Genomic DNA, 26,516 nt, shown 5'->3' with positions numbered 1-26,516 from the left:
TTTTCTATTGCCTGTTTATGTATAGTATCCATCCCTCTGTTGAGTTCCCTTGTCATGTCAATTTCTGAGTTTCTTAATGCTTCTTGGAATTCATCCTTGCATTTGTTTATGTCTTCATTGAGCTTAGCTGATTATTGAGGTCTCCTTTTTGTTGGCTCTCTTTCAGATCACTTAACTGTCTTTGGAAGACTTCATGGTTTTTGTTTGTTTGTTTCTATTAGGTCTACTTTAGTGTAAACAGTATTCATACAATTGTTGGGCCTTTGTTGATTTTCTGAAAATTCTACTAATTGCTTAGCCAGGATTGCATAGTTATGTCTTCATTTTGTGGTTCTTATCCTGTTGCTTCTTCTATGTTTTGATTTTGAGATTTCCATCTTGGGACTAGGAACCTTGTTAAAGGTACATCCATTTGATTTTTCATGTTATTCTTTTTGTACTGTGGTCTGCCCTTCACAGTGTTGTAATCTTATTTAACTCGGGAGGAAGTTTTAGTTTACCCTTTAAGTGTCTTCAGTGATTATTCCCTTTTATGATTGACTAGATTAGGCTTCTGGTGGCAATGGGGCCTACCTGCTTAGGCAGGAGGAGTCCGTATGGCTCTGGTTGGGACCCAAAGACCTGGTGGAGGGGCTCGCTGGCAGTGGATAGGGTTGGACAATGTAGTCAGGTGGTCCAATGGGGTGAAAGGGGAGTGAAAGTGGGACAATAGAGTCTGGTGGTGCAGCTAGGTGGGGGGATGGGACTTCAGAGTCAGGTGGCATGGCAAAGCAGGAGGGGCATGGGTATTGAGGGCTAAGTGACTTGAGGAAGCAGGAGGAGGGTGGGACTGTGGGGTCTAGTGGCATGGCAATGGGGGGAGGCTAGGATTAGATAAGATAGCACAGATCAGTGATGTGGTGGGGCAGGGGGATGGGGCAGCAGTCCTGGTGGTGGGGATAGGGAGGAAAGCCACTGGAGGGACAAAAGCCATGGTAGGGAGGGAGGGAAGGAGGAGAGCTGGGTGACCTGGACCTGGGGAGCCTGTATGTAGTGCAAGAGTGAACTAGGGGTGGTGTGGCATGGTGGGGGGATGGGTTATCAGTTCTGGTTGCAGGAAAGGGAGAGAAGCCACAGGAGGGACAAAAGCCATGGCAGGGAGGGAGGGAAGGAGGAATGAGAACCAACTGCCTTGGATATGTGGAGCCTGCATGTATTAAGGGAGCAAACTTGGTCCTTGGTGTGGCTGCTGGTGAGATGACTTGCATGGAAGCTGGAATGGCTTGGGTCACTAGTGGACTACTACCTGAGAGCATGGAAATCAGAGGACTGCCTACTTTGCTCCTCCGTGCCCTCTTACTGGAGGTCTGCTAGGACATGTGGACCCTAAAAACCCCACTGATCTTGCCTTTCCTTTCTTAAGAGGTGAAGTGTGGTTAGATGGATGCTATATTTACCAGAAGTACATTTTCTTTGCTTTTTATTGTTGTTGTTCTTGTTGTTGGAGTAGGAGAAGGTAGCAGGTCCCAGTATGTAGACTAAGCACTCTTTAAACTTTATTATAGGTGCACTATGCCACATCTGGTTTCTCTTTGAAAATATATTGAGCATAAATCTGTACACAACCTACTGTGATTATGATATGGCTCTGATAGTAGTGTTAACATGCTTTTCTTAATAGACTTTACTATTAAAAGGACAGTAAAGGGCTGGAGAGATGGCTTAGCGCTTAAAGCGCTTGCCTGTGAAGTCTAAGGACCCTGGTTTGAGGCTCAGTTCCCCAGGTCCCACGTTAGCCAGATGCACAAGGGGGCACACGTGTCTGGAGTTCCTTTGCAGAGGCTGGAAGCCCTGGCACGCCCATTCTCTCTCTCTCCCTCTATCTGTCTTTCTCTCTGTCGCTCTCAAATAAATAAATAAATATTTTAAAAAATAAAATAAAATAAAAGGACAGTAAAGAATCAAGACTGAGTCTGTTCAGTGACTTGTGGAAATTTGTGGGGAGGGGCGGGGAATAAGTAACGAGAACAATGCTTTTCATTTTGTACATGCAAAATTTCATATGCTCATGACAAAGTGCACTGATAAATGCAAATGCATAGATCATGTAATCTGGACTTCTAGGATACTCATAACTAGGGATGCAAATTTGAGAGTATTCCTAATGTAAATGCCATTCAGATTCATGGATTTGGATGAAATTGTCTACAGAGGAGATAAGAAGAAATGTGCAAAGACTGATTCCTGAGACTCACTGCTGTTTAGAAATAAAACAAGTAACCAGAAAATTAGTATGAGAAACACCACTGAAGAAATGTAGTATTGGGGAAGATAAAAGAATAAAGTGAATTCATAAGCTAATAATTGTACATTATGTCTCATGCAAGCAAGAGTGGGAGAAAGAAAAAAAAAAAAAAGAGCAGTTACCAAAAAGATTGGCAATGTGCAGAAGCAAATTCACTAGGTAATTTGGAGACTTAGGTGCCTCAGAGTTTATCAAAGTAAAAATGGAATGTGAGACTCCAAAGACAGCAAAAATAAAAAAGTTTTCTTTAATAAACTATACTATAAAGGTACATGGAACATGATGGAAACAGAATAGAGAATGGAGTCTAGAGAAGGGGTAAAATTTAAGCAGGTTTGGTTCTACACAGCTGTATAATACCAGAATTTGGGAGATGGGGCCAAGAGGATCAATGGTTCAAGATAATCTTCAGTGGACATAGTGAATTCAAGGTTAGCTGGAACTATATGAGACCCTGCCCCAGAAAGGAGAAAATAGATCTACTTTCAGTTTTTAAAGGATAAGACTGTTGTTATGATGATGTAAGTAGATATTTCACATTTTTCTAGATTGAGAAATCACAATTTTGTTTGATAACATGAAAGAATTGGCTGAATCATGTAATGGCTTTCCCAAAGCAGGACATTTTGTTTGTGATGCTCATAATATAAGAGACACAAGCATCATCATTTTTACATTGGATCTCTATTAATACTCTCGTAACTATATTCTTAAGTCTTTAAGATAAACAAAACAAATTATATCTTGATTGTTAGCACTTGCCAACTTCTATGGTATACATGTTCTCAAGATTGTAAATTTCTAGTTACCAACATAAGAACCAATAAGTTCAGTGATATTTCTGGAACATAGACATAGTAGATGAAATAACTTCAAGAAGCAATAAAACATAGAGTAAGTAAAACATTTTGAGTTTTTAACTATAGCCTTTGGTCTTAACATAAAGAAGTTAAGTGTAAATGTGTTTAATTATTTTTAATTATAATCTGTGCTAAATAACCATCCAAGAAATTGAGGAAAGTTTACTTTATTCAAAATGATATGATTAGTATATTCACACTATTGGGTCCTTAGGATTCAATTTCATAAGCCATTTTAAGAAAATTTGTTATCAGACTAAGGGCAATAGAAACCATTTTGTATTTTAATCCATTGAAAGTCAAGAAGGCAGAGGAATTAGGTCCACAAAATATAATTCATTTAAGAATTTTTTTTGGTTACTTACATTTCAACAAGACAGAAGAATTTAAAATAATGACTTGACAATTGGAAGGGACTTTATTGTAGCATGTCATGAAAGATTGGAACCATCCAGGAATGGGGATGCACACCTTTAATCCCAGCCCTAGGGAGGCTGAGGTAAGAGGATTGCAGTGAGTTGAAAGCCATTCTGAGTGAGATGGAGGCCACCCTGAGACTACATAGTGAATTTCAGGTCAGCCTAAGCTAGAGTGAGACCATACCTCAAAAAATCTAAAAAAGTTTTTTAAAAGAAAGATTATAAGGAAAGATCTTTTAAAAATCCCTCCTAGCTAAGTTATTCTGTTAATCTCTTTGACTATACCAACTGTCAGGACTATGAAAATAAAGGTCCTGGACAGCTGACAGTCCACTGGAGAGATTGCATGGACAAATAATGAGCCAAGCGTCATAGGTTTTGAAGAGAACATGCTGATCTCTACCCTAATCAACTGATTGCAAAGTCTATAATTTTCTGATAATATGATACAATTAAAACTCAATAATATAGAAAATAAACAATACTCCTGGTTGCCAGTACTAAGATAAAATTGTATGATATGCTACAATTGATGAAAACTATAATAAAATTGTTTTTTGTTGACATAAATCTAATATTGTGGGAAAGAACTATGATTGCTATGGTTTACAGTGCACCCTAGCTGGAAAGCTTAAAAGAAACATAATAAAAGATGTAGTCATTCCCTCATGAAAAGTTAGCTTAGTGTAACCCAGAATTTTGCTAAATATTTAGGGTATGCAATGTTGAACTGCAGAATTAAAAGATGTGATTTCTATACCTGGGACACTAGCAAATTGTTTGTTTTCATTGTGGCTTTCAATGATCCTCAATGAGTGGGAGTCAAAGTGCCTCTGATACTGGGAGGCTAAAGGATAAATTGCTGGGCCAGCTTTTTCTCCCTTACCAAACCCATAACAACCTTCATTGCATACTCAGTGACAGTTGGTTAATAAGTACATATAATTAAACCAAAAACCACTCTTATTAAAAGTTTATAGCTCTATGGAAAGTGTTTAGAATGCCTTCAGTGTTCTTTGCAGTAGAATAACATTGCTAATGGTTAATCACAAAACACAGTATGGATCTAAGAGTGATGGTTCTTTTTGTCTTATTATTCCTTTAACTAAGGAAACATGCAATTATGATTAAATAATAATCTCAAATATGTAAACATAAATAAACCTATATTTTTGTAATTAATCTATGATTGGAAGGACATTTTAAATTTTAATTAAATTTAATTTTTAGAAAAGGTAATACTCTTATATTCTCCTCTGTCCAACCCCATTCCATGGAGGGCCCTGTTCAGCAGGGTTGATGTTATTCATTGTGAGGCCCTGAAGGCATCAGTCAGTTTCTGGATGGCAAGGTGGTGCCTCAGGCTAATCCTATCCAACCTGGGGTTCTTACAATCTTTCTATCCTTCCACAATGTTCCCTTAACCTTCGCAAATGTGTTAGAAATCTGATTTGTTATTGAATTCTCTGTAGCCTCTGGATTTTTGTTCTCATAATTTATTTTATCTGTTTTCATATTTTTTAGTGATCCATATAAGAATGGACAGCAAATGAAGTTACTTATGTTGTAACTGATAAAAAAAAGCCACAATAAAAACTCATTGTTACCCAGTGACCAGCATAGACATCCAATTTACCTTCTAAAACAAAGAAATACAAGAGCTAATGAGAACCATAAACCTGAAAAGAGGATAATTGATTTAGTATTAAAATATCATACCACCAAAATCTTTTGATACCATTAGCTTTAATGTGATATGCTTCATGGCAAATTGCTGTTGTTACATGGCTTTTAATATGTTATACTTCCAACCATATTACCTATATATAATACATACATATATATGTGTGTGTGTGTGTGTATGTATATGTATCATAATATATATGTATATATGTGCATTGTATATAATGTATATGAAGCATAAGTTTTTATATTTACATCAGATCTTCATTATCACCTGTCTTCTTCTCCATGGTATTTGTTTGTTTGTTTGTTTTTTGTTTTTCAAGGTAGGGTCTCTCTAGCTCAGGCTGACCTGGAATTCACTATGTAGTCTCAGGGTGGCCTTGAATTCATGGTGGTGCTCTTACCTCTGCCTCCTGAGTGTTGGGATTAAAGGCATGCACCACCACACACAGCTTCATGGTATCTTCTTTAAAAATAAATGGCTTATTTATTTATTTGCAAGCAAAGAGAAAGAGACAGAAAAAAATAGAAAGAATGGGCACGCCAGAGTCTCTAGCCCATGCAAATGAGTTCCAGATACATGAGCCATTTTGTGCATCTGACTTTACATGGATATTGGGCTTTGCAGGCCAGTGCCTTAACCACTGAGCAATTTCTTCAGCTTTACAATACCTTTTAATTTTGTAGACTTAATTAAAATCATTCTTTTTTAGAAAGTGAGCTTAATAAATTCAGATAGAGGATGTTTTGGTTCATTTTTAGACAAAAAAATTCATTCTGGAATTATACATGTTATCATGTGATTAAGAAGATTTTATGTGTGTATAGAAAAAAAACATTGAAATATAAATGAATACAATACATAAAGGAACATAATTTTGAATAAATTTCCAATGTAATCTATGTATTATTGGGATATAATTGATATATTCCTTAAATATATGTTATTTTCACTTTTATACTAGCTAAATATAAAGATTCCTTCATACATATGAGATCTCCCTACTAGCACAAATGTGTGATCCTGTCAGGTACTAGAAATACAAGATCACTTAGTCTTTACTGTACTAATGCAACCTGTGAAAAGTAGAGTAAGTAGTAAACTTTTAAAAATTTATTTTTGGTCTTTTGATCTTGAAACAGGGTGTTAGGAGTTCCAGGAAGTTCCTTGACCCTTAAACTCTAGGTTCACATTTGCATTTACCATACAATTAGGCAAACAAAACTGAGAAGGATAATTATTACATTACTACTTTTGTTGAGGTAAGTACGGAATCAAAAAAAGGAAAATGAGTACACCCATGTGGCCTCATCTCCCACATAATGGGCCTGGAAAAAAATAAAAAGAGAATTAGAGAGGAACGAAAATGAAGTCCAAAGAGCTTCTGTCATGTGGAAGGCAGAAGGTGATAAAAAGTCCATGTAGGACGTAGGGGGTCAAGGGATTCTCCCCTCATCTTGGGCCCAAAGGAGGAAACTTGGTGAACATATTTATAACATTAGGTGGTGGACCCTATCTTCTAGCTCAGGTGAGCCAGAGAAATTGCCAGCTGGTTTGGGTTAGAGGCTGTTTCAGGAACAGGCTAGCCATGAAGCCAAGTTCTGGGGACTGAACTTGAGCAATCACAATATTAGCATTAAATGAGGAGGTCCAGGTTGTTTGTGGAGAAATAGATCTAGGGAAGATATAAGGATGTCTAGCAACTATGTACAGACTGCAGAGGGCAGACATTTCTGCCTTTACTTTCAGGGGCCCAGTCACCCTAACTGCCTAACAAAGCTTCCTGACTCCCTTTTAGTCTCATTCTAGGCCAGGCTGATATGGGACTAACTCTGTAGTTCAGGCTGGCCTCCAGCTAAGGTACTTTCCTACTTCACCAGTGGTAGGATTAAAGATGAGAGCCACCACACCCAGATAAATATTCAATTTTAAAGAGCCTTCCTAAACTAGTTTAAGCATGCTTTGTACAATGTTTCTCTTTTTTTAATATTTATGAAATATTTTATCACTTCTGAGTATGATCACTTTGGAAACCATGTGTCATAAAATTGAAGTAATTATTGAAAAATCCCCACTGGCAAAACTGATATAATTATTTGGTTATTTGACAATGTTGGAAAATGTTCTGTTATTGTATCACATACATATTTTTAATTATATGTGAAGTTTATTCAAATTATATATAATGAACAATGTTTAATTCAGTATCTCACGTGGTATAGCACTGTGCAATACAACTTTAAATACGATTAAGTGAATATTTGAGAGAAACAGCACTACTATTTAAGTTTCTTTGTATTATTCATTACTCTTTAAGATATGTTTTTCCCTCCATAATATCTTCATATCCCATGAGAAATTTGTCTAAAGCTTTAGAGAAATTAAAACTTTATATCCAAAATCTAGCTTCAGTCAATATTATTAGAGATTCCAGAACGTCCATCAGCCTGAATAATTTTACTCTTCAGTGGAGAAAAGTAGGATGTTTCAAATAAAATACAGGAATATCTTTTTAGCATGTAAGTGGGTATGATATGTGGTTATGTATGTGCATATGTTTTGTTACTCATATGTGTGCAGGTGCATGTAAACTGATGTGCATGTATGTGCATGCCAGAGGTTGAGTTGGATGCCCTCCTCAATCTTATTTTTTTAAAAATATGTATTTATTTATGAAAGAGGGAAAAAGATACAGAGAGAATGGGTATTCCAGGGCCTCCATCCAGTGCCAATGAACTTCATTTTTATGTGCCACTTTGTGCATCTGGCTTTACGTGGGTACTAGAGAATCGATCCTGGGTCCTTAGGCTTCATAAGCAAGTGCTTTAACCACTCAGTCATGCCTCCATCCCTTATTTTTTTTAAGTGAAAACATATATTTATTTAATTTTGGACATGAAGCTCTACATAATAAGACATTGACTTGATAGGTTTTATATATATATATATATATATATATATATATATATATATATATATATATTCACATACATGCTTTTTAATTATATGTGATATATATGTATATATACATATAAATTTATTTGCAATCAGAGAGAGATACTGGACACTCCTCTTGCTACTTGAAGCAGGTTATCTCACTGAACCTAGAGCTCACTGATTTGCTAGCCTGGTTAGCTAGTAAGCCCTAAGGATTTCCTATCTCTATCTCACCAGCATGAAAATTATAGGAGGCTTTTACATGGATGCTTGGAATCTTCACACTTTATCCACTGAACAATTAGCCCCCAGAGAATTCATTATGATTAATTTTTATATCTTCTCCTAGAAGGATGTTCTCATTTGTGTTGAATTTTCATGGACTTTAGGAAGAAGAGAACAGCAAATCATAAGTGAAGGTGCTCATCTCTGTTCCATAGGTTGTATGTTCTGAAGGAAATGCATTCCAATCATGGAATATAAGAGTTATGAAACTGGAGTCAGAACCAATCTTAAAATCTTCAAGCAAAGGGAACATCATACAATGAAATTCTAAAAATGCTCCAAAATCTTTTCATTTTATTTTTTTCTGATTTAGTTTTGCTTATTTATTTACTAGAGATAGGGGAAGAAAGAGAGAAAGAGTGAGAATGGATGCACCAGGGCCTCTAGACACTGCACATGAACTACAGACACATGTACCACCATGTGCATCTGGCTTACATGGGACCTGAGGAATCAAACCTGGGTCCTCAGGCTTCACAGCCAAGCACCTTAACTGCTAAGCAACCTCTCCAGCACCATCCAAAAACTTTTGAACAATAGTTAATTCCAAATCAATGAACCACAGAGGTTTCTCTATTACAGAGACAAATGTTTTTGCAATAAATGAAGATCTAAAGTTTTTGAAACTCAGCCTGCCAACAGGAAATTAACTGTGTTTAAGTTTCTAAATGATATTTAGAAAAAGAGATCAAGTCTGTCAGAGGAGTGAGCATTTTTAATGTTGATATAAAAAGAACATTGTAACATGTAATTGAATGCAGTTACATATTGAATATTTTATTTTCATGTATTACTTTAAAGTCCCTATTAATATGTCATAACTTACTTTATTTCCCCAAAAGTTGAAACTTTTATAAAAATTGAAATTATTTTGCATTGTTCTAAAGTTTGAGTATCATTGAAATTACTGGTGAATTTGCCCCATTTTATGCTTTTTAATTTTATTTTACTTTTTGAGGCAGAGTTTCATTATGTAACTCAGGGTGGCCTTAAACATTCTGTTTTCCAAGTTGGTGCAGCACTTAAGAAACTCCTGCCTCAGTCCTGGAATTATAGGCATGTGCTATCATACATTCAGTTTTTATAAATTTTTAACTAGTGAAAATGGGCTATCAAATAAGAATATTAATAATAAAATAAATATTTGAGACTACATTGGGAAGGGGTATGTCTTTCATGAAAATAAATATATCATTCCATGGACAGACAGATGGGAGGGGATTTTTTAGAACTAGATAATATTTTGATGTTTTTGTTCCAAACGTGGAACATAGAACATTTAATTTTGATATATTTAACATGTTGAAATAAAGGCAAAATGTAGCAAGCATCTTAACAAGAATGAGGTAATGAAGAGATGTATAACGAGGGATGGGAAAGTGGCTCAGTGGGTAAAGTCCGTGTCTTTCAAGTATGGTGCCCTGAATTCATTACCCAGAACCCACATGAACTTGCCAGGTCTGCTGGTGAATGCTTGTAATCCCAGTTTGTAATCTCTGTGGAGTGAAGACACACAGAGGCCTGAGGTTTGTTGTTCACATGATATAGTTTAATTTGTAAGATCAAGGCCAACAAGAGATCCTGTCTCAGTACATGATGATTCTTAATCCAAAGGATAAAACATACATGGTTGTTCTCTGGTTTACACACATGTGCTTGTGGAATCACAAATATGCACATATGCACACTCACACCCATACATGCATACACACACATGCATTATACAATAATAATGTGCCATACAATGAATCATGATGTAATAACATAAAACTACAGAACCAACACTAAAGGTATTACTGTATCATCTTCTCAAGCAGATGCAGAAATAACACTTTCCTCTATTAGCTACATCTTTTACTTCGGCATCATGTGCCTTATAGCAGTTGGAAAATACTAGAATAAGAATTTAAAAGCTTAGCAAGATAATATAGAAAGCAGTGAAATACAATCCTGCAGCCTTATGGGAAAATTATAAAGTATAAAACAAGAAATAGATTCCTAGATTCCCATCTTTCTTCAGTTGCTCAGTCCACCAAGCCATAATTCCTTAGGTTGTGCCAACCTGAGCAATTCTTATTCACAACATTGAAAACAATTGGAGAAAGACTGATTTGATTTCAAGCCTGAATGGGTAAGAACTGATGGATAGTTTGATGAAGGTAGTCATATGATGACTCTTTATGAGAAAATATTTGACAAGCTGTCAAAACTCTTTTGGGAAAAGAAATGGTGGATAGAGTTGCTCTAAGGAATATGTGTCAATTCAGTTCTCTTATTCCTACATCATATTTTGATGCTAGTTGAGTGATCTCTGTGGATCTTATGCTCAAAATTAGGTTAAAGCAAAGTGAGGAGACTGATTCTGAAGCAGTTAGTTAATGTTGTCAAAACATTGGTGACACCCATATCAAAATTTTTAAGTACATTAGCTATTTCACTTCATGAAGACTTAAATTGTTGATGATAAATAAATAAAGGTTTACAGCTTGATCAAATGATTCAATGAAAACATTATGTTTAAGATATATGTATTCTAAATATTAAGTTATATTCAAAGAAAATCTTTCAAGAAGTAGACAAAGATAATTCTGTGAAAGCAAAATCCTTCAATAATATGCATAAGAGTAAAAAAATTATAGACATGTTGAACAGAATATTACTAAAAAAAATCCCTCATCTGTGCTAACCACTAAGTTTCTCTTTAGTTGTTAATGACTTATTATTTCACGAGGAATAGCAGCTAAGTACATGACATACAACATTTTAGGCTTCAGTGATATATCAATCTCCTATGCCTCTTGGCTCTTACTCTTTTTAAAACCCCTAACCAATCTGTTCTTGCAACACTAGAGTGGTGAGCCACCACACCCTAACAGAAAGGAGCACTGGATGTGAGGCTTTGCAGTGTGTCTGGCATGGAACACTTCTTGAACTGAAAGACATCTAATAACTAAGTAACTTACCCACAGCCGGGAGACACTGCACACCAGAAGCTATATTCAAATGCATTGTGGTTCTGTTCTGATCATGGCTAACTTATGTGTACCTGACCATCACTCTAACCCTGGCATCTCAAACTTATCTTCTACTGTATTCCCAGAGGAAACTTCACCTAATATGTAGCAATTGCTTTCACATTGCTGGGACAAAACACCAAAACAGAAACAGCTTATGGAAGGAAAGGGCTTATTTTTGGTTTATTGTTATGAGGAGAAGCGTCAACATGGTGAATAAAACATGACAGGAACAGACAGCCTGCTGTCACTTCTCCACATCAGCATGGGAGAAGTAGAGAGCATTAGCTCTGTGTGGTAAGAGGGCTATGTTATATCACCATAAGACCCACCCCCAGTGGCACACCTCCTCCAGCAAGTTTCCACCTCTCAAAGGTTCCATCAGCCGAAGATTGAGTATCAGGCTTAATCACAAAGACTTCAGGCTATGAGGGACATTTTCCATACAAACCACCACATATACAAGTTACACTTGTATTTACAATAGATTCCAAGTCTATATCTGATTAGAATGCAGCTCTACTCATATACTCCTATCACAAAGCAACACTTACCACTAGATGACTGCCCAGGAGCCTTCATGACAACTGTCACCTGACTTTCTCTCCCCTCTCACTGCTACAGATACACTTACCTTACAAGACTCAGGTCAAACACTTAATCTCATTTCTTCAAAGAAAACTCTCTTACCTATAACAGGAGAATTATGCCATCATATAGATTATTATTTAAATCTAGAATTCATCACATTTTTTTCCATAAATTAGAGTTGGTTGCATGCACCTGTCTCTTCTCCATACCTACCCTAGAGTACAGATGAATATATTACTTTTTTGTCCCACGTATATGTGAAAGTTTTGTGGAAATTTTACTGAGGCATAGAAATATACTTTATAAAAAGACAAGAAAAAGTTTAGTAGATCTATGCAAGACATATTTTTCCATCTTACATAATGTGGAAAAAATATCCCCTGAATTTTTCTGCCACTAGCCTGCTTTGTCCAAGTATAGAAATGTTTTCCTATAGTAGTAATACAGCTCTGAAAATTCCTGTTCATCTTGTATATTTATCTCCTGGTGGTTGGCTATAGCATTATCTTATCTTCCTAATAGCACTAAAGATGTCTCTCCCATTTGAGATTACAACAGTCTCTGGACAATACATCACACTGACTACACTCTGAATGCTATAAATTGAAGTTGGAAATATGAGATATTAAATATATATGTATATACATATACATATATGAGTTTCAGGTGTTATGCTAAAGTGAGAATTATCTTTTTTTACTTTGAAATGAGAAATATCTCTTTTCTTTCCTTAATGCAGGGTATTCCACAATAATATTCTGTATTTTTTCTATGTACTTAAAAGGAAGAGTACATTTGTGTTCACAGATTTAAAAGAAGTGTTATGTTAAATTAATAGTTCAGCATGAACTCAGATTTCACCAAAGGTTTCTGGCAGTTAGCAACTTCTAACCAAGCCTTGAAATGTTAATATTTCACGAAACTGGCTTAAATGATCAATATAAAAAAATACCGATGCTGGAATATTGTCTTTGCACCCTGCTCTGGCAACCCCACAGTTGTCAGCTCTTTGTTTGGAGATTACAATACCCATAAGGCATCAGGCAAGTGTTATTGAGCACTGGAACTTCTTTATAAAAACCAGAAATGAAGGCAGCGGAGGCAAGGGTGGGCAGCAAGGTCATCCTCCACTGCAGGCTTATTCCTTTCTTCTCTCCATGACTCACTGGGTCTGTTTTCATGTTTTCTTGTCCTTGTTCCTTCAATTCAAAAATATCTCTTATTATTCAGTGCCCTAAACAATCCATCTTTTCCTGCTGACTCCTTGCCTTCAGCTCACTGAGGCGCTGATCATGTACATGAACTTAGACCACCTGCTCTGTCTGACTCGTCTCTTTAATCTGTCTCCCTGGCAGTCAGTAGTTCTTCAGCCCGGATGCACTATGCTTGCATTCTTTTTCTTTATAGATCTTTGGGGGACTTCTTTACTCTCTGCCTAAAGAGAAAATCACAAGTTTTTATTTATTTATTTTTTTATTTTCCTCCCTTCTCAACTCTTCTCAAACACCAGTTGTCATCCAGTTTTTTTCAAGTAGTGTATTTAAATGTTTTATAGTCTGGAATGGATAAAGGAGATTGGGTGCTGACTTTGCAGAGCTGGGGGGGGGGGGGTGAGACAGAAACCTACCACCACCACAAGGATCTCAAGAAGCACAGTAGTGACAGATTGGAGATGGGGTGGGAACAGGGAATCTGTCCTGTGCTTCTGGTGGTTGCCAGAAGTCTTTGAGTTTCCTTGATTGTAAACACCTCATTCTAGTCTGCCTATGTCACCACAGGGCATTCCCTATGTCTCTCTTTCCCTATTACTCTTCTCTTCTTATAAGGACACAATTTATATGTGCTTAAGAGCCCACTCTTAAAAAGGCTCAATGGGAAATGAATGTGCCTATTGAATTTCTAGTGAAAAATATGAATTTTAATATTGAAGGAGGATAGGAGAAAGCTAGCTTTTATTTTAGGGAGTTTCAGTTAGAGACTGAGGCCCAAATAATTTTATTATTTCCCCTAAATAAACTTAATAATTCATAATTTATCCTTCTCCAGTCCATCTTTATTAATTCCTTATTAAAGATAAGACAAACCCAAAACATGAGGTTCATAAATTCTGGGAAGTACCACCTGAACTCCAAAATTGTGCCTCAATATCACCTTTGAATAACAACCATATAGCAGCCACTAGAAAAAACTATATATATATATGTCATATATATATGTGTCATATATAAGAATCTATTTAGAATCATTAAGGATTCTGTAGATTAGGATTTAGATATAAGGATATTTACTGCATCCTTGAGAAAGAGGGAGAACACTGAATATCACCATCAAGAGAGGGAGAAGAAAGAATTAATTAAATTTATGTTGTTAGAATTTATAAAAGCTATCGTTTTAGTCCATTTCTTATTGCTATAAAAATTCCTCAGTGGTTTGTAAATAAGAGATTTAATTAGCTCCCACGAGGTTCAAGACCTTGGTGCTGTCCTCTTGTCTCTGGGGAAGGCCTCCTGAGTCACAGTGCATACAGTGTGCAGAAGAGATTGTCTCATGAGATCCAAAGACCAGTGCTGTTCCCTTCTCTCCCTCTCTCTCTCTCTCAATCTCTCTTGCTCTTTTTTAAATTTTTTGAGGTAGGGTCTCACTCTAGCCCAAGGTGACCTGGAATTCACTATGGAGTCTCAGGGTAGCCTTGAACTCATGGTGATCCTCCTACCTCTGCCTCCCGAGTGCTGGGATTAAAGGCTTAAAGGTGTGTGCCACTATGCCCAGCTTCCCTTCTATCTCTTGAGAACTATCTCACTCCATAAGAACAGTATTAATTACATCCTCAGAGATACCCCAGTGACAATCATATACTACAATTCAACTTTGAAACGAACTACCTCTTCTTAATAATGTCACATTGAGGGCCAGGCCTCAAAACATTAACGTGGGACAAAGGGGGACAAATAGGGGACAAACTAGTTTTGTGACACAGAAGCTACATCTTAATTTTAAAGTTCAACATCTAAACTGGATGCAATTTTCTATTTTTGAAATATCAGCCTCCCCATTTCTGGAGCATGGGTGTCATCTTACTTCCCATCATCTTCATCCCATCTATCCCACTGAAAGAGGGTTTGACTTTCTTTCCTTCGAGTTGCAAAGGACTACTCTACCTTTTAGCTTTACATCTGTATCAGAGATAACAGCTTGAAGAAAATACAAGATAGAGTGATTCTACATTTCCTACATTAAACCAATCACTGCCACACATTTTTATCAACAAAGAGGGTCAGAAATTGTCCAAACACAGAAGGAATGTGAGATTAACAAACTGTTCTTCTCTTCTGTAGACCAACTCAGGTGATATTAGTAGTCATACCTGCTTAACTTCCTAGCTAATATCATTATACAGATACATGTAAAAGATTGGCATACACCAGGCATGGTGGCACACACTTTTAATCCCAGCACTCGGGAGGCAGAGGTAGGAGGATTGTCATGAGTTCAAGGCTACCCTGAAAACAAATTCATACATAAAAGTGGCCAAATTGATAGTATATTAAAATATGAATTTCCTTTTACATAGGCATATATGCATAATTTTCCAGCACTTGGAAGTTGCATTTAAAAAGATAATTTTAAATACCCTTAAATACATTCCACATCTATTTATTGTTCAGTACAGAATGCTTCTTTTTGGCTGTTTCTTCTATTTTTAAAAAACATACACTTTAAAAAATTAATTGGCTACTAAACTACCATACCTAGTAAAAACATATGAAAATAAATTTTGTTTTGCATGAAAGACAAATATCATGTTCCTGAATTTACTTTTCATTTACAAAGTGTAAATATTTCTGAAGAAGCATTAGAAGTTAAAAAATAAAATTTGTTGGTGAGATAATTCACTAATAAATAGAGTATGCTTTTTGTCACAATTTGTCAGCGAATTGGTATTTACATGTCTTAGAATAGAATGTTTCAGGGCAAAGAATCTTACACATGAATGTAAGGTCATCACTATGACAAATTATTGATAAAAAAATCCAAGTAAACTATTGTTCACTTTTAGGGAAATCTGTTAGGTAGAGATTAAACTAATTGAATTAAGTAGGATCTGACAGGTGAGGGTGTTTAAGTAATTAGTGTAATGTTAAATGAAAGGAAAGGATAATTGGGCAGTAACTAAAGATATCTCACTTTAAACAGAAAATGTGCAGGTCTTGAAAGTAAGAAAAGCACATAATAATCCTCAAGTGAATTTCTCACTCACTCACAAATTAAGACTCCAACAGTAGAGAGAGTTAAAGCATGCACTTAGCAACGGAAAAATCTTGGCTCACTTATGCAGACAGCAAAAATCTTCAAATAATAATTTTGAATTATTGTTTTAATTTAGTAAAAACTTCTGTCAAAGTTAGTTTATCGAGGGAAAAGTTAGATCAAGATCAGCAGGGTTAAGGTGAAGGATAATCATTTTTCTCTAGGGCATGGCACTAAAGTAGATATCTATAGCAGCAGGGGCAAAGCCCCCATGTTTTGCATACTATTGTTTCTCCATTTTCAGTCATGAGAGCAGATCATAAATGTGTAGGGTATGTCCCACACAAGACTATTCTTAGTAAACAAAAGAAAAAAAGAAAAAAAAAACAGTGGAGGATATTGATAGAGCACTCTAGTGGGGAAGGTAACGTAGGTTATCCAATTCTACAACTCCAGTTGAACAGGGTACTGGTCCCAAGTTTATAGCAGTATCCAATGATGTTGAAAGATGAGTGGATTTTTCATATCTTTGAGACTTTATCTGAGAATAACATCTAATTAATTATATCTAATGTGACCATACTTTATTTCATCTCTGTTAATAGAAAAATATCTGGATGTCCCTTTAATTCCTCTCCTGTCACTTTTCCCTCTGGATGTATTTGTGATTTTATTAAGCTCTTTGCCTTTGTTTGATTCTTTCCCATACCCTTGGACTCCCCTTATCCTACATCATAGGAGGCCTGGGAATCAGAGTCAGAAGAGACAAAGACAGATGTTTCAGGCAAGGAAATCTGCAAATCAATCAACAAGGAAAAAGGTGTGTGATCAAAAGTGTAAAATATTAGAGACAAATTCAATGTGGGAGATATAACTACTAGTATTTGCACTTAAAACTAGTCAGTAACCAAGAAATGTGCAAGGATGTTGGTGACTAATCAGGTAACATACTTGTTATGTGTTGTAGAAGGGAACCAGGCAGCTTACAATGACCTTGCTCTAGGAATGTCATTGTCTACCTCCACCCATCAGCCTGAATAACTTCCATGCATTCCACAATCCATAGGAGCTTTTCTCTATTACCTGTTTATTTCTCTGTTATCATTTGCCACCATTTGTCACTAGTGTATTTATTTGTGCATATATGCATTGTCTCGTTCCTAATGGAATTGTACTACAAAATGCTGAGGCTTTCTTTCCTTCATCACAGTTCAAAGATTGTGCTGAACATAGTTCCAAGCAGAAAATTGAAGTTTAATAATGCTGATGAATGAATGAATGAATAAATAAGTAAACTCAAAAGTTAATATTTTATGTTAGCATGTATTCTTTCTCAATACAATGATGTTACCATTTATATAAAATTATATACTAATTTAATTTCACCTGTTAATAGGATATGAAACCCTCAAAAATTGATTCTTTTTTACTTTATAGGACTTATTAGATAATTTTATGAATGGATGGATACTTTTATTAGTTTCCCAGGAACCATTTCTCTCTCTCTCTCTCTCTCTTTGGAGGGGGGCAGGAGGTAGGGTCTCACTCTAGGACAGGCTGACTTGAAATTTTCTAGGTAATATTAGGCTGGTCATGAATTTATAGTGGTCCTACCTCAGCCTCCCGAGTGCTGAGATTAAAGGTATCACCATCCCCAGCTTCTCATTCTGATCAACAAAGAAAGAAAATTTATACTTCACAATTTATCAAATATGGAACAGACACTCTAATTTAGATAGCAGAGATTTTTATCAGTTTTTACAGAAATACATCATAATTTAAATATGTATTCTCATTGTAAATTCCATAGTCTGTTTTGTAACTACTTTTTAAGGTAAAATCATAGATTTTCCATACATATAAGCAAATGCAAGGCTCTGTATGATCTCTGAAGTAGTCCATGTAGCAAGCGATGACCTCATCTTCTTCTTCAATATATCACATGCTGTGTTGCCTGAAAACATTGGTGATTTCACTATGATATGTACATAACAAAATACTTCAAACACTAGATTTCTAAGAATTGCTATGAACTGAAAGGAAGCATTATCTCCAGCTTTATATAAATTCACTCAAGAAAATGGTATATATATATTGTCAGATTTGGATAGCATGCTCTATTAAAAAAATAAAATAAGAATTTTTTCAATACAAATCCAGGACTCTGTAGCATGTGGTCAGGGAGTCCAGAGGATCCATGGGCAGCAGCTCGCACCACAGTGACAGTTTACGGCGAAGAGCAGCACAATAAGCTCGTGGCTCTGGAAGCCAGATTCCCTGATTCGTTCACAGTATTATCAGAAAATCCACCCAGCTTCACCATTACTATGATATCTGAGGCTGGAGAAAAATGAAGAAACTGTCCAGACTACCCTCAAGTTTACATACAGTGAGAAATACCCATATGAAACTCCCCTTCATAGATTATTCTCCCAGGACAATCTAGAAGATAATGATGTCTCAGACATTCTACAGTAGATGGTTGTTGTCACTGCAGTCTGAGGAGAATCTCAGCAGGGTGATGATCTTCACACAGCTGTGAAAGAAAAATTAAATGAAGTAAGAACATTAATATTTTCTCTAGTATTATTTTCTCTTTTAATTGAACATTTTCTGGGATGTATTTTCAGTCAAAAGTATGAGATACTTAAGCTTCCTGTGCCTAAAAGGATGAGGGATATTGAATAACCAAAAATTCCAGTTTGCTTAAGACTGAGGGATTCCTGGTATACAGGTCTTCCACTGCTAACACCAGGCAATCCAGGAGGGTTGATTACCATAGAGTGAAACACCTTTGTTTTTCTCAGTTTTTAACTTAAATTGCATACTTCTTGAAAAAGTTTCTGGAATCATATAAAAATGCATCTCTAAGGTATAGTTAAAGAGAAGGAAATAACTCATTTTTGCTTGAAAGGTTGGCATTTTTGTTTTACTTTTACCCCAAGATGATGATGATCATTTATTTATCATAGCTGTAAGAGTACATGGCACTTACAAAGACATAAAAGACAAAGCTCCTATGAGATTCTCCTCTAACTCAATGTACAATACACCATACAACAGCCAAGAGGGAGGCAGAAATGAGTTGGAAAGAAATCAATACACGAAGGCTTCAAGGAGAGATATCAAGGAATAAAAAGAAGTTCGTTCAAGTAAGTCTAATCTGGTATAAAACTTTTGAGAGTTAAACATGCATAAATAATAGGAAAATGAATTTCTATATCTTTTTTTTATATCTTCCTGGTCTTTTTCAAATGTACCATTATATTTGACCCTCTTTACCATTACATAAAGACCCTCTTTAACCTTAATAATATTTTTCCTTTAAACTGTTCTCTCTGAGAGTTATAAATCAACTCCAGTTTCTTATGGGTAATGTTTGTCTGGTCCATCATTTTCCTCCCAGTTACTTTCAAACTTACCATATCACTATGTTTACATGTGGCTTTTAAAGAAACATATAGGTGGAAACTTGTGTTCTAATCATAAGAATTTTCCCTATTTTAATTGTGAAGATTATTCAGTTACTTATGTGATTTTTTAAAAATATTCTTTTCTTCTTTAGTGTATTCAATTGAATGGAGTATATTTTCCTGACTTTTTTCCTCTGACACGCTTAAAGCGTTACATTAATTTTTGTGTTATTTTAGTGACTATCCTTAAAAAGTCACAAAGAGTTACTACAATCACTAAAATTATAAATATGCTTCTTCCAGGTAAATCACTGCTAATATTTTAGTGAAGTCTTGCTTCTAAACCCCAGGAATGTATAACTATTGTTATAGCGATTATAACTTATACATACTACATATTTACCGAAATTCATTCTCATCATCCATTTATGAATCCTGCTTTGACATTCTAAACACAGATTTCTTCTTCTAACAGTAACACCTTCAGTACAAGTCACTGTTGCTCTCTATGGATTTTCAAAAATCTAACAAACAGAAAGCTCTGTCTCTGAAAATATTCTTGCCTTCCCCAAACTCTTGGGGAATTATTTTTGGAAGAGGTAGAATTTTACATTATTTTTCTAAGCATTGAAAGGGTACTATTTAGTTTTCTTGCTGTTCTTCTAGATTTTGAGACATATGCTATACTCCAAATACTAGTTATGTGCTGTTATTCAACCTGTGGACTCTCTTACTTGCTCTTTTTGTTTTTGTTGTTGTTGTTGTTTTGAGGTAGGGGTTCACTCTATCCCAGGCTGACCTGGAATTCACTGTGTAGTTTCAGGGTGGCCTTGAACTCATGGTGATCCTCCTACCTCTACTTCCCAAGTGCTGGGATTAAAGGCATGCACCACCATACCTGGCTCTCTCTTGTTCTTTCTGTCTCTCATGCCAGGGCCCCTTGCCAGTGCAAACAAACTCCAGATGCATTTGCCATTTTGTGCATCTGGGTTTATGTGGGTACTAAGGAACTGAACCTGGGCCAGCAGACTTTGAAACAAGCATTTTTAACCACTGAGTTAACTCCCCAGACCACAAGTAAGTTTGTTAATGTTTCTCCTAGTGAATGCTTTGACCTTTCAGCTTACTACAAAAAATAAATAGATAAATAAATAGCAAGAATCTTCCTCTCCCACAAACTGTCCATTGTTTTAATTCTGTTATTTCTGATACCTTTTTGCATTTTGTATTTATCTGAACAAAGTCTAATGTGAGCCAATTTCTCACCCACAGGACAAATAAGATTAGATAGATATAAAAGAAAAGAGAAGACAGTGGTAGAGAGAGAAGATAGGCAGAGATAGAAATAATTTATTAATTACCCAGAACTAAGACCAAAGCTAGTGGTTTATATAACATACACATATAACAAAAGGGCTGCTAAAAATGGGTTTGATTATCATCCAGATAAAACTGAGTAAGGTTTGAAGAGATTGCTTAGTGGTTAAGGTGCTTGCCTGTGAAGCCTAAGGACCCAGATTTGATGACCCACTACCCATGCAAGCCAGATGCACAAGGCGATCTGGAGTCAGTTTGCAGTGGCTAGGGACCCTGGTGTAACCTTTCTCTCTCTCTCAAATAAATAAAATATTTTGAAAAACTTAATAAGGAAACATAAAATTCCTTATTTATGTTCTTTAAATTACTCTCTCTTTCTCTCAAATGGGAGAATTTAGTTGAATATAATTTCTTTGGTCAACCAAATGTCAAGTTGAAATTTTCCCAAAATTACTATTAAGCTTTGCATCAAATTTATATGTATGCAACATCAAATAAAACATGTTATTCTGGTGCTGGTGAGATGGCTCGGTGGTTATCTAAGGTGCTTATCTAGAAAGCCTAATGACTAGAGTTGAGTTCTCTACTACCCATGTAAAGCCACATGCACAAAGGGGCACATGCATCTAGGGTTCAAGGCCTGGCATGCCCATTCTCTCTCTTGCTCTTGCTCTTATCTCTCTGCTTGAAAATATTTTTTTTAAGTATATAAAAAAGAGTTCACTTTCCTAAAAACAAAAATAAAACATAATGTTACTTACTCTGCATTGTGGACAATTCATAGTATTTCCAAAATGTTCACAAAGACCTATGCTTCAAGGTGGATATTGAGCAGCTGAAGTGTGTTTAGCTGTCAGGACAATTAGATAATGAAACCTCAGTAAGGGAAAATGACTCAAGTGAACAGGTAGTTTAAAAATCCCAAAATAGGCATCTTCAACATCTGAAACTCTGTAAAACTTTTCCAGAGAATTGCACAGTAGATTGAAAATGTTTAAACTCTCACTATCTTAACAAAATGTTCCTTTAAAAAAATCTTTCCATTTGACACATTCAGTAACAAATTTCTCAGTTCTATTTTCCATCCTTTTTAGAAACAAGACTTAAAAAGCTACTTAAAGGCCGGGCGTGGTGGCGCACGCCTTTAATCCCAGCACTCGGGAGGCAGAGGTAGGAGGATCGCTGTGAGTTCAAGGCCACCCTGAGACTCCATAGTGAATTCCAGGTCAGCCTGGGCTAGAGTGAGACCTTACCTCGAAAAATAAAAAAAAAAAAAAAAAAAAAAAAAGCTACTTAAAATGTGTCCTATAGTCCTTTCCTGTCTTTAATACACTGCTCTGTGGTCTCATGTTTTTTTTTTCTTTTTCTTTTTTTGTCTTTACAGCATCCTTATCAGGCTCCCTTGCTTTATCCATTTTTTTTTTTTTAAGATTAGGAATTCAAAGAGGCTCCACTTTGTCTTCTATGCATCTCTCATTCTTACACATAGTCTTTATATCTCTCACATACAATTGGAACTCTATTTAAATTCCCTCACACTCATTTTTCTGACTCTATCTGCCCAATCTCTTTGAATGCCCAATCTTCACTTTCTTCAGCCTTGCCTTGCCTATAAAGAAGTAACCCGGGCTGGGGAGATGACTTAGCGGTTAAGCGCTTGCCTGTGAAGCCTGAGGACCCCGGTTCGAGGCTCAATTCCCCAGGACCCACGTTAGCTAGATGCACAAGGGGGCGCACGCGTCTGGAGTTCGTTTGCAGTGGCTGGAAGCCCTGGCGCGCCCATTCTCAATCTCACTCTCTCTATCTGCCTCTTTCTCTCTCTGTCACTCCCATAAAAATGAACAACAACAAAAAAAAGAAGTAACCCAAGATGTCTATTTTCTTTAAAAAATATTATATTTGCAAGCAGAAAGAAAGGGGAATAGGCATGTCAGGGCTTTTTGCCATTGCAATTCAACTCCAGATGCATGTGCCAATTTGTGCATCCAGCATTATGTGGGTACTGGGAAATTCAACTTTGGCCAGCAGGATTTGCAAGCAAGTGCCTTTTACCACTGTGGTATCTCTTCAGCTCCCAAGGTGTCTATTTTCAACCATCATTCAGTAGTGAGATTACTGAGTCTTAGTGTAGATCTATTTTCAATTTTTTGACCCAACCTGTTTTCTATGGTATCTCTAACAATTTATATTCTTACTAGGACAGAGAAGCAGTTTCCTTTTTCCACCATTTGTTATCTCTTAATAATATTCACAGTAATATGTATCAAATGTTCCCATTTCTTAAATGTTTTAAGTTACAATCTGAATTTTCTCACATGCAATCTGCAATCTGCCTATATGTGCTTGTGTGAAATATTCTTATGAAAATGATTTTTATAATAATAACTGTAAGTAGCAATTAATTTTCTTATTTTTTTAGTTTAACTTCACTTTATTTTAAGACAACCTACATGACACGTTTTTCCTTAAAAAAAAAAAGAAAAGGAACAATGCCTCCACCCTAAATAAGTCAGTCAAAATAAAAGGTCAAGGTGACATGAGCACCATTCATCTGGTCCTGGTGTTGTTTGAATGACAAGGAGCAGGTCCTGGTGTTGTATGGATGACAGTACATAGGTCCAAATGACTGCTGATGTGACTGTGAAAACGGGAGAGGACATTAACATCTCCCAATGTGAACACAACTTTCTTGCCGTGTTGTTGTGCCCCCCCCCCCATTCAATCTGGTCTTCCACAGAGATAGGTGGAAAATGCAGGGATTCTTTACTTTTGCAACCTAATGCAAACCACAAGAACCACCAACTGCTCCTGATCTATCAGTGGATGAAATAATTTTCTTGTTCTTAAATACCTACTTGCTAATATAAACAAGTGCAATTTTATATATCAGTGGAGATAGTTTATAACTCCTTTCCATAATGATCTTTATGCCATTATGTTATTATACCTCAATTATTTAATTAGCTACCAGGTGTCTGAAAGCTGTAAAATCACGTGCCTATAAGGTTCTTGTTGCTCCCCACTCTGCTGTGCAATGCAACATTTTAGGTTGGCATTGTTATTACTTCATTATCACAGAATTTATTCTCTACCTACTGACTTCTACAACTTTTAATTACCTGTGTCAATAATTTGTGTGATTTCATCCTTAACCACAATCTTCCAGTTCATTCCTAGATGTTGAAATGTGTCTTCCAATAATTTCTCAGGAAAGGCTTTGTATAAGCTATTCTTCCTAAATGAACTGTTTAAAACTATCCATTGTTTTATATATGACAAGTTAGGTTACAACAAAGTATGAGATGCACACGTTCTTAACTTGAGAACTTCTTATATTTTATTTACTTCCTTTCTACATGGTAGAATGCTACAGAAAAGGTTACAACCAACATGACATGAGACTGATAAAGATGAGTTGATTTGGTGTTTTATATGGTTTGGTGATTTGTATATCATAAAATCTTTAGTTTTAAGGCCATGAAATTTATGTGAAAATGCATTGTGTTAATAAGCCTGAGCCCACTTTAGTATGCACTGTATTTAGGCAAAAAATTATTAAGTTCAAGATTTCTTTTTTCTTGAATTATGTCTATCAATGTAATGTCCATTACATTTTTTATTCTTTACCTGGGCCCCAGATATGTGTATAATTGATATATTTTGGCTAATTTCAATCTATCTCTAAGTGTTTTGAAGTTTTTTCCATCCTCCCTCCATGCAGACAGAATATGTTCAGTATTATGGATGAACCGCAAAACTACATTATTTACATGGGTTTCATTTTGTTCCACTTCTTTTGCTGTATTATGTTTTCCCTAGAAGTTCTTTTACTTCTCTTTCCAAAATGCTGACACACATAGGCTGTGATGCTTGGCTGTGGAATGTCAGTAAACAGCTCTACAGTAAAAATTTACTCACTGTATCATCCTTCACCATTGCGAGATGACAGAAACATTGATAGGCTCCTGATGGGAAGTCCTAAGGCCATTGAGAATGTGATCTCCAGGGGAATTGTGACACTCTAGTCTTTTCCTCTGAGATTTCCCACCAAGTAAGTGAGTGGCTTGGTTTTACCATGCACTCTCTACTATATGCCACCACCTTACCTACCACAGCCCCCAAACCATGGAGTCAATTATCATTGACTGACCACAAAGAAAAAAACAAAACAAAACAAAACAAAACTTGGCTCAGTAGCCAATTGACTTAGATTATTATTAGAATAACAGAACACACAGCCAAATTTTATTTTTCACCAATCTGCTTGGCTGCATGGGAAAAATCCTTCATCAAATTTTTATCTCACATAAATATTTTAATATTTGTTTTATGCTTTTCATAATTTTCATTGCCTTTTGTGTCATCTAATTTCTCTATCTTTATACATGTCTGAGTGGAAGAGATTTTACTCTACTCCAGTATTTGTGGGTTTTCTGTTAATTTGCTTTTCAGAACTTAATGTGGAAAGGGACCAATGTAGTGACATAAGTTGGTTGACATGGAGAAGATAGTGACTGACTGACTTTTTTATAAGAAGAGAATACTTATCATTTCGTATTTTTACAACTTCATAAGGACAGCAGCAGCAACAACAACAATAGATTAGGATACTTTCCTGGGCATCCTAATGTCAAAGACACAAATTTATTTTCCATTGCAAGGCACCAACCCTCTAGGACTTGCTCTTCTACAGGTGTCCTCATGGTCTGCAATGGCTTGTTAATCTTTAGGGCTTCTCTCTCAAGTTTCGTTAAATGTTCAATCCACTTAGAATCTTTCATTAATGTACTTCAAAGTTTGGGATCTTCAATACTGATGTCATCTAAGACAATATTTGTATTTCCCATTCTCTTTATTAAGTGAAGGCAGATTTACCATTCATTTTGCAGTCTAATAGTGAATATTTTTATAGAGTAGAAAACAGTGTTATGCACTTTAGGTGCAGCTAGACATAATTTCTATTGAGTCATGTTATATATCTATTTAGAGCCAGTAAATAATATTTTATGTTTCCTTAAAATTTTCAATTTCATTTAGCCTTTTTAGATTTTATGGATTTGAAGTTTATATTTTTTATTTCTATTTTTTGTTTTTTTGAGGGAGGGTTTCACTCTAGCTCAGGCTAACCTGTAATTTACTATGTAATCTCAGGGTAGACTCGAAATCCCGGTGATCCTCCAACCTCTGCCTCCCAAGTGCTGGGATTAAAAGTGTGTGCAACCATGGCCGGCTTGATATGATGTTTATAAAGCATTATTTTATACTTGTCTAACATCTGTACCTGCCATAAGCCACTTACTTCTTCTGTGCTCCTTTTATTGGTAATTCTTTTTTATCTTTTTCTGGTATTTTCACTCATTCTTTTTCTCCCATTCCAACTTATTCTTAAGATGTTCATTATATTCTTTTTTTTTAAATTTAACTTATTAGTTTTCTTTTCAGAAAATACAGGCAGTTTGGT

General features: G+C 35.9%; 1 non-coding gene across 1 annotated transcript; it reads right to left on the bottom strand.

Moving 5' to 3' along the window:
* Window positions 1–23,757: 23,757 nt before the first annotated feature.
* On the bottom strand, window positions 23,758–23,884 carry LOC123464272. Its single transcript, XR_006639501.1, has one exon. It is a non-coding gene; the product is annotated as a small nucleolar RNA SNORA31 (small nucleolar RNA).
* Between the last annotated feature and the right edge of the window lie 2,632 nt (window positions 23,885–26,516).

This window comes from Jaculus jaculus, chromosome 10 (assembly GCF_020740685.1).
Source record: "Jaculus jaculus isolate mJacJac1 chromosome 10, mJacJac1.mat.Y.cur, whole genome shotgun sequence".
NCBI lineage: Eukaryota > Metazoa > Chordata > Mammalia > Rodentia > Dipodidae > Jaculus > Jaculus jaculus.
Note: the sequence above shows the minus strand (reverse complement) of the source record. Positions and strands in the feature narration are given on the sequence as shown.